Source organism: Otolemur garnettii, unplaced genomic scaffold (genome assembly GCF_000181295.1).
Source record: "Otolemur garnettii isolate 467f Iridium unplaced genomic scaffold, OtoGar3 scaffold00016, whole genome shotgun sequence".
NCBI classification, from domain to species: domain Eukaryota; kingdom Metazoa; phylum Chordata; class Mammalia; order Primates; family Galagidae; genus Otolemur; species Otolemur garnettii.
In genome coordinates, this window is record NW_003852411.1 from 9,294,151 (window position 1) to 9,304,266 (window position 10,116).

Here is a 10,116-nt window from a genome sequence, read left to right on the forward strand (position 1 = left end):
GTTCTTCCTTCTCAAAATTATTTTTGCTATTCTAGAGTTTTGCATTTCTACATGCATTTTAGAATCAGTTTACCAAGTTTGACTTGGCAGATCAGGATTTTTATTAGGATTCTCGTTACCTACAAGAGAATTCATTTTGGTAAGACATCCAAACAACATCACGCATAATCTTTGAAACGAACTTTTGGTATCTCAGTGAACTGGTCAGTTTTTAATTAGGCCGAATGTTTAGAAACCTGTGATTCAAACCTTCCCTTCTGATCCTAGGTTGCAATGAAGGGACGCCTCATTCTCAGTAATGAAAACACCTGGAATATATCCATTTTGTCCCGAGAGGGAAGCCAGCCTCCTCCCTCAGGTGAACTCTGTCTACTGTGAACCCTGGTGCAGTACAGCCTAAAAATCTAGGCCCAAGAGAAGCTGTCTGAGGCATTCCCAAACAGTCATCTCTCACATTTGTCCAGAAGAAGTGGTCTCAGTTCACAGCACGGGAACATCACAGGCCCCAGGAGGAGAGCATTCTGGGAAGAAGCTGAGGACAGAGGCACAACTTTCTGGAAGCATTGCCCCCACAAATGCGGGGTCTTGCAGACGGAATACCCAGAGCAGGGCAGGACTCCTGCACAGCCAGTCCCCCGAGGCCACTCTCAGAGAGCTGGCATTTCAGCAGCAGAATTGCTGCCTGATCTTTACACTGTGGCTTGTGAGCAGGCTCTAAATAGACCATTCATTTTTTCCTTTTAGCACAGAAGAATCTCACAACTTCAAATGCCATCATGGGCCCGAATGTTTCAAGTGAAAACATTCCCCAAACCACAGCCCTCGGGTGAGAGGAAGGGCTGGCCAAGGGCTTTGAGGAAAAACAACCACCCACCAGCCTGGAAACCACTGGGTACACAAGAGGCTGGGTCATCTTGTTTAGAGATGCTGGGAGACAGGGTTCTTACAAGTCAGAATTAATGTGGTAAAGTCGCCTTGCCAGCCAGTGCCTGCTTCCACCTCCCCTCTGCTGCTCGAGGTGTGGAGCGTGGGGGACTGGCTGCTAGTTCCCAGCTAGTGGACAGTGGACAGTGAGCATGCTTGAGGTGCCCGGCAGAGAGGCTCTGTGGGTAGTGGGACGCCGGCCTTCTCTGTCCTTTAGTCCCATAAGACATGCAGCAAATGTAAACACAGTAACAGCACATGAACCAGTCCTTGGCAAACAGAAGGCTCTTGATAAAAGGCAGGAGTCTGCTGGGAGTGGTGGGAGCCCTAGGCTGAGAGGCTGGGAGGCTACTGTGACTGTCACAGAAACGGTCTGTCGGGAATGGTCTCCGGCGGGTGGCTAGAACTCATGATGTCTCCCCGTCACCTACTGATGAGCAGCAAAGAGTGAGATGTGAACAGAAAGCTTGGGAAGGCAGGGAGGAAGAAAGTGAGGGAGTAAAGAAAGAAAGAAAGGAATCTCCAAGTGGTCGGGGCTGGGAGGGAAGGCTGTCCAGGTGGCAGGGACTGGCTGGTTTTATTCACATGCCTCTTGGCAGGGAGTGTCCACTTGTGAGGGGTTGTTGGTGGATGTAGCCCAGGAGGGACAAATTTAGGACAGCTGTTTCAGTTGGAGGAAGGCAGTGCCAGGATATAAGGGAAGGAAGGTAGAGAAGGCGACTCAGTGAGGGCCCTGACCAAGAGTATAATCAAACTGCGATGCCGGTGACACCATGAGATGACCCACAGCACACATGTGAGTGGCACTGCAGCTGCTGGGTTATGAGCCAGGTCTGTAGGGCAGATGGATGTAAGTGGCCGGCATCATGGTCTCCCACTTCTGCTGTATGACCTTTGGCAAGTTGCTCAATCTCTCCGAGGCTCAATTGCCCCAAATGAAAATAAGTGATCAGCACCTATTTGTAACGGTGTGGAGGGTTCCAGAAGAGAACGCTTAAGACACTGCTCAATAAGTGGAGGTGACTGGTAAGATTGGTCCCCAACCAAGCAATGACTCTGAGGCTACTTTTCCCCTATTTGAAGTGGACTTTGCCAGAGTTCAGTGGACTCAGCTTCTGCTAAGAGTTTCACCCCACCAGGAATCAGAGGGCAGGGACTCAGGAAAGGCTGGGAGAGGCATTAGTTTGCTCCAGGGTCTTCCTACTTACCTGGATGAATCTACTTACCATGTTTTGCTGTGTATAATGTCCTGTGGTGTATTAAGTATGCCCATGTTTTTGGCCCAAATTTTCAGGAAAACACCTCTCGAGAAGGTGGCTGGCTCTTAGCTAGGAAAGACATACCTGGGGAGGGCCAAGGCTCCCCTGGTAAATGTGCACCTTCCCTCTCTCCTGGGAGCCCTACACTCCCTACCACGTGGCTGGCAGGGTGGGAGCTTCTGAGGCCACTGGCCCAGGGGCGGCCAGGTGGCTCCCTGGGGCCCGCACAAGGTTCTTGGTCCCCTTTGCATAGCCAGGCCTCAGGGCTCAGCCCTTGTCTGCACGTTGGCTGCAGCCCGCCTCACCAGCCCTGCCACTGTCCCCTCCCTGAATGTGGCACTAGGTGGAGGTCGCTGTGGCCGGCGTCCACTGGATTCTGGATTCTCTTGGACTGAAACCCCGTGCGCCCAGCTCCTCCTGAGCTGAACTACCCCTGTGTAACATGCATCCTTATTTTTCCCTCAAAAATTTGTACAAAACTGTACATTACACACAGCAAAATAGAGTAAGTATTTATATTTTGGAGGTTCCTCAAACTTTTTCCTTCTAATTGTGTGTTGGGGAGGTAAGGAGGAGAGAAGTATTTGAGGCCCCTCTGTGGCCCATGGCAGGAGCCAGAGGGGGCAGGGGGCACCAGAATCCCACTGTATTGGCAGAGACACAAATACCAGACTTAATCACAAGGATAAAAGGGGATTTAGGGTGACTTAATTGAAAGCGTCCCTTTTCCCTTCTTTGGGCAAAGCTGGGGAGCAGGGGCTGGGAACTAAAACAGACAGGGCCTTGTTAGTGACTTGAATTTTCACTTGTAGAATGGCGGCGCCTTGGGAAGGGGCTTCTCCTTCATGTCTTCCTCCCACCACAGGCCCTCCAATCTGATCTTTAAATCTAAAATCCCATTTGTATTCCAGTCTGATCATGGGAGCCTTGCATCTCGGTGGGCCCCAGTCTGGGTTTGTGACTGACAAGAATCGCCCAGGGGAAGTGTTCAGCTGACACAAAAATACTCTGGGGAAATCAGCCGGCACCCTGCCAGCATCCGCAACCCCAGCTGCACCCCTGGGGAAGGCTGGTGGCAGATCCGTCTATGCTCTTCCCTGTGTTAGCTGTATTCAGACTCTCAGTCCCTGATAGGACAGCAGACCCTGCGGGTCAGTGACCAAGGGCTCAGCATACCAATGATCAGACTCTGCAAACAACTGGAGTAAGTGCTTGAAATTCCGGCTGCAAGCCCAACTGCTCCACATGGGGAGGTAGATGCACTTGTTTGGGTGACACACCAGTTGCCTGTTCCCAAAGTCACCTCGATGATCTTCCTCCACCAGGAATTCCATCACTGCAGACCCAATTATAATAATCCTCACAACCCTACTCCCCTTTCTAAAGGCACTGGGTGGGTAAATCCTGCTTTTCTGTGTCGAGCACAGGGAATCCTACACAGAGGATGCCCAGCCGTTGCCCTCAGTCCTTGGAAACCAGGGCTCCTTCTTTCACACAAAGATTTTCCTTGGGGTGGGATTTGCCTGCCCTGTGGCCCGTCAGTGGCATCTTGTGGGGAAGGGAAGGAGCCGTTCCCTGGATGCAGTGTTCCCACCTCCCGAGCCTCCTGCAGACTGGGGCGTTCACAGGGCTGGGAGCAGACAGCCCAGGAGAGGGCGTGGCAGGCGCAGATAGCTGCATGATGCTGGCTATGCAGGGTATACTCCTGCCCAGAAGCAAACAAATAAACAGCTGCCAGGGAGGGAGCTGGTTTCCTGTCAGGATGGCTTCACGAAATTCTCTCTTTGGAATGGCTTAGGCAGAGGCACGTGTGGAAGCCAGATGAACCCTCCGGGGCTTGGTCATCTGGGGCTTGATCCACTCTCATCCCACATCGACATGAGGAACACTCCTCATCAATTATGGGCAGGGGGCGTGGCATGGGGGCCCAGCTTGTTCTCACCACCTTTCCCGGAAGGATTCTTTCCAGGAAGGGCGGAGCTTCCTTTCCACGCTCTTGGCCTCTTGAAGCGTTTTCACACACCTGCTCCCTGTCCCTACCATTTGGAAACTCCTGGGGGTCAGCTTTGTTCTCCAGTGCCCAGCCCAGTGGCATGCAGAGGGGACCAGTGGTGCTCACACCCTCCCTGTGCTTTGCAGTTGCCATGTTGAGCACTGCCAGTGCCCAGCCCCAGCCCCAGCCCGAGAGATTCCGACTCCACCTCCCTGAGGTCTGGGCCCTGGTGCTCTGAGAAGCTTCCAGGTGATTCTAGTGAGCAGTCCCAACAGCTTTTCCCAGGTGACAACTTCCATTTATTTATTTATTTGGTGGTGGAGTAGCACCACCTCAACCTCCCACCTCCCTGTCCCAGCATTTAGCCATGGTTATTCCACATGTTTGAGCCATGAAACTTTTGGAGAACCACGTTCTGGAAGGAGAGGTACTGGCAGGCACTTCTCTAGTGTGTCTGCAACTGCACAGAGTAAGTGACTAAGTCTTACAGGGCTCTCTCCTCCGACAGACGAGTTGCTCTCACTTCTTCTCCAGGTCCACCCTGTACTTGCCAGTGTTTTCTGGACTGTAGCCCTTGGTTCCCAAACTTAGTACCTGGCAGAATCACTCAATGCAAAAGCTACAAAACAGATTTTTTGAAGGGTCAGATGTGAAAGTCAGCATATATACGTGTGTGTGTGTGTGTGTGTGTATGTATACACACATGTATCATTATGTAAATGTAACCCCTTGTGCATCTTTCTCATGCATTCCCAGGGTGGGACCTACTGTGCTAGATCATCTCTGCTGCTCAGTCCACAGTGGCCATGGTTCCAGGGACTGCTCCACCCAGAGGGACTCTGAGACACTATGGAAAGTGGGCAAGTCTGTAGGGGCAAGTGTGGGGTCCAGGTGGGTCCTGCGCCCTGGGGGAGACGCACGTGGACAAGGTGCTTCATGCCAAATGTCAGCACGCCCAAGAAGACTGCATAGAGCCTTCTCCAGGGCAGACAGGGGGAGGGAACTCTGACCCCAGAGCATTCATTGAGGTGCAGTTGCACACCCAACTCACCAAAGCTGTGGGGCTCCAAAAGAAGGCACAGTCTTGGACATCAGGGGCTCTGTCATCTACATGGAAAAAGCAGAGGCAAGGACATAGAAATATGGGAAGCCACAAAGATTTGAGAAGCCCCCAGAGCTCCAGGAGGGGTGATGTCCCTTCCTTGTCATACCTGTGCTGTCCTCACCTGTGGCTAACCCAGCTGCACTTAGACGCCAGCGTGAAGTTCCTCCTGGACCACTCTTTGCTCCTTTAAAAATGATAAACTACTATTATGAGCACACAGGGGCGTGTAGAGAATATTGTCCAAGCTTGCAAATACCCGATTACATTTCTCCCTTTTCGCTTTTGCAGAACTTTTAAAAGACTGGAGCAGTATTGACCCTCCCCGCTGCATTCCTGCCCTCACCCTGCTCTCCTGAAATCGGCCTCCATCTTCCCCAGGCATGTTTTTATACCTCCACTGTAGGTGCAGTATCCACACACGGTATGTGCTATGCATCTACAAGCTTTCAAACTTGGTAAATTTGTGTCCTCTTCATGTTTTTTACTTGCTGTCATGTCTGTTGTTATTTGTGGTTTATTCGTGTGGACACAACATCGACTTCATTAGTTTATCCAATTTTTGCAGTTTTTGGCAGGGGCTGGGTTTGAACCTGCCACCTCCAGCATATGGGGCCAGAGCCCTACTCCTTTGAGCCACAGACACCGCCCAGTTTATCCATTTTTCAAATGAATATTAAGGTTGAATGAAATTTTTCCCTATTAGAAATATTGCTACATTATTCATGTACATTCTGGTATCTGGTATCCTTCCACCCACGTGTTCTGCTCTGTTATTGTGTCAGCTCCCGGACCTGCCTGTCACCTGGACCAGGCTCGGCTGTTGGCATCACCTTCCTCGGCATGGTGACTTGGCTGTTAGTGGTGAACTCAGCCTGGTCTCTAGGCCCCACCTTGCACTTGGAAGACCTACTGTTAACACCAGAATTCTCCCTGTCTCAACCCTGGCTCTTCCTCCACCTTCCACTCACACCTGCCCCCTCCTGGAAGGGAATGTTCTCTGGCAGGAGAGACTGGCCTGGGTTGGACTGTGGAGTGAGGCCTCAAGTGAGCTGTCCATTTCACTGGCTCTTGAAAGAAGCTTGGTTTGCAGCGCAGGTGGAGAGCGGAGAGCTTTCCTGGTGGGGGTGGCAGAAGCCAGTGTACGCAAATGAACGTGGCAGTTGGCAGAGAGCTGGCCAGGGGACGGAGAGCGGGCAGTTGGATTAGTGCCATGATGGGGGCTGGGAAGTTAGAGCTTTGTGTCTTCCACCAGGTCACTGCATTTGGGGCAGTGCCAGTTGCAGGGTGATGGTAACTTGGAGATCTCTGAGGAGCAGGAGGAGGCTGTGCGTCCACACTGCTCACGCCTGGCTTCTCTCCACCCAGCCAACACTGGCGCTCTATGGTACTGGGCCTCCGCCTCCCTCCATCCCTCACATCCCACCTCCCTATTCCAAACAAAAGAACTCCAGGCAACTGTCCTCAGGGTGCAGTCCAGTTATTAGCAGTAAACTGGAAGCTGATGAGAGCTCTCTGGAATCAGTACCAAGAGGTGGCCAGTTACCTCTTGAGCTCCACTTCTCTTAGGGGTGAGGTTAAAGGAAGCCCCAGGAGTCAATCAGGGTTGCAGGAGACCAGCACAAATGTATGAGATGCAGGGGACGGTGGGGGGTGGAAGGGAGCTTTAACCTTGGCTGGCCTTTGTGATTTTGACTGAGCCTCTGCTTGGAGGAAGAAGTTTGTTATTTCTGAGAGAACAAGCCTGGGCCCTGCATTTACTTTTGCCTTGATAGCTTGTAAAACTCAGTAGCAAATCAGAACTTCCAGTTCTATGGCTCAGAGGAAAAAGCCTGGGAATAGTTATCCACTCCTTCCCCAATTGCCGGTGTAACCCTCCTCCCTCCCTCTCGCCACATTATTAGGAAATTAGCAAGACAGGCTGTTCCCCAGAGCAAGGGCGGAGTGGGTAAGGCTGGCTGGGCTGATCAGAACAGTACTGACCAGAGGTGGACAGGCTGGACAGAGAATGCAGAGCAAAGGGAAAGTACTTGTGGCTTCCTGCTTTGATAGTGTGCCTGGGACCATGTGTGTGTTTCTGTTCAGTGAATCCTGGAAGGCCAAAGAGTTGAACATGGGGCACCGTGCTGTGAGTCTATGAGGTTCAGGCCTCTTTCTTCCTGCTGCTCCCTCTGGCCTCCGACTTCGGAGAGGGAATTCCTTCATCTTCACATCCCTGATCCCACGTGTGGGTAACACCCGCTGTGTAATGAACAAACATCAGCTGTATGAAAAGAGTAAATAAACAGAAAAAGAGTTTGTGAGAACAGATGATCGTTTGTTTAGAACTTACTATGGGATCTCCTCAAATCAAACCCATGAGAAAACTTTTGCTTTTACTGGGCTCAGGCTGAGAAAGGCTAAGTAGCTCGTCAAGGCCTCACAGATAGGGCTGTGTGTGTGCAGATGCACGCCTCTGTGCGTGTGGTGGGGTGCACAGGAGGGAAGGTTCACGGCATCGTTTTGTACCACTGCCCTTGCAACTCCATCGAGTCTGTCGATCTGTGAATTTGCTGAGGCTGGTGAGACACATGGGCTGTCGTGAAAGTTGGAGGAGACGAAAACAAGGTTTGGGACCTTCCAAATAGGAGTGTGATGTAGCACATACCTTGTAAAAATGGAAGAACGTGTAAGAATGGAAAGGAGAAGCCCTTCTGTACGGGGAATAGGGAAGAAGGCAGAAGAGAAGAGGGACAAGAAGGCCCTGGGCAGGGTCTTTTGCAGACATTTATGACAGCACCCCCTCCCCCCACCTACCCATGACATACAGGAAGGAAGGAAGACCAAAAAGAACAAAGCCAGGCCAACTGTTAAAAATTATTTAATAGAAAGTCCAATGTCAAAATGTAACAATAAACAAAAATACACATGTATAAATATGTATATATAATTAGACCTGTACACTTTCTCAGATCCTTTTCAAAACGGAACAGAATCATCATTAACATCTTAGTGGTCAAATCAAAAATAATATTCAAGCGACATGGGCCCACTGTGCCGTGGGGAGTAGCACTGCCAAAGCACTTTGAGGGTTCAAAGAATTCCAATCAGGAGAGAGCTGGGATATTGCCAGTGGCCTTTTCTGGAGACCCAGAGTGGGGGGACGAACAATCCCATGGCCCTGTACAGTGGACCTGACCTTTCCGTAGCACCTGCAGCCACTATTGTCTGGGGACAGCTGTCCTGTCAGGGTTCTGAATTATTTAAATTTATGCTGTTTGGGAGTTTTCTCGCCTCATCTCCCAGATTAGAAGTCACTCAGGATTTTGCCTTCCAACCTTCTTAGTTTGCAGGCCAAGTGCTGCCCAGTGGTTTGGGGTGCCACTGAGGACTGATTTGCACCACAACAGTGGTGTTCAAAGTGGGTATGTTCATATCACGAGGTACCCAAGGTCCCTCAGGGGTTCAGAAAGAAGATGCCAGAACTTCTGTTTATAGTATTTTGCATCTTATTCATTTAAAATTTCTATGCTGTGGACTTTTTAATAATGTGCCTAACACGTTAGTACAAACATAAAGGAATACATGCTTTAGACAAATTAATCAACATACAGAGGGGTGCATCTCATGGAGCTTTTGCTGATATACGTGTGTCTGAAACAGATGGGTGCCCCCCGCCTTACAGAAATTGTGGGTAGCAGAGTGGTTAGGGAGCCCACCCTTCTGGGCTCCCATGCTCACCTGAGGAAGCCTTTGCAGGTGTTCAGAAGAGCAATGCCCAAGATGTCTCCCACACCTGATTGAGAGCTTATGCCTTGTAATCTTGCTGCTAGATTCCCCTTGAGCATAAGGCCATGTTTCTAAATCAAATGCAATTGTCCTTGGGAAGAGCAAACATGCAGCCACTGGCAACCGGCAGGGAGGCATTTTGATCCCTTCCTGGCAATGAGGTGGAGAAGAGTGGGAAATGGGCCAGGGCAGAAAATGGGGAGATGGTGCCCTAAGGCAAACTTGGCCTACTTTCTGTGACCACACAGCCCCCAGGGGACCTTCCAGGGCTCTAATTTTAAAGCAAGAGTTAAAGGTCAAATGTTTTATTGGCTTCCTGCATTGGGATTGCACTGGCCGAATTCAGATCTAAAGACTTAGGCCTATGGAATTTTCGAGTGGGAGCCACTAGACACAGAATTAGAAATTCCTTAGTCAAGAGCCAGAGGACTATCTGGGAAGAGAGGGGGTGTCTGAGCTAAAATCTGTCCAAGGGTCCAGAAGGCTGGGTTGCTACTGAGTATGCTGGGCTGCACCCAGGGTGGGCAGGTATGAGGGTCTTGCAAAATGAAGTCAGCCTGAAGGAGAAGCAAGAGCCCTCTGGGATCCCCAAAGAGGGCCAGAGCCACTGCCTGCAGCCCCAAATTCTGCCCACTTTCCAGGCGAACTGTCTTCTGTTTGAGCTTTTACGCGAGCTTCTGGAAACCATCTTGGCTTACAGCTGGTATTTTGATGCATCTAATTCCTTTTCTTCATCCTAAATTTTTCCTGATTATTTTTCTAGGGGTATGGGTGGGGAGAAAGAAAAAAAAACCCCAATGCTCTGAACTCTCTATAGGGTCTTTGGAAAACCTAAAAGGCACCACAGATTGTCTCCATAGAGGATTCTGCTGGTCTCTGAGTTGCCCCTGACTCACACCTGCAGAGCTCCCAGCTCTGGCAGCTTCTGGGTCCCCCATCAGGTCCTCCCTCAGCAGCTGTCTGGGCTTGTGGGTATTCTCCATTTGTATACAATGCATCTGTGCTTTAAAAAAATCCCCTTTAGTAGGATTCAGGTATGCACTGGAGAGGTAGCAAAAGTGTGGCCACCA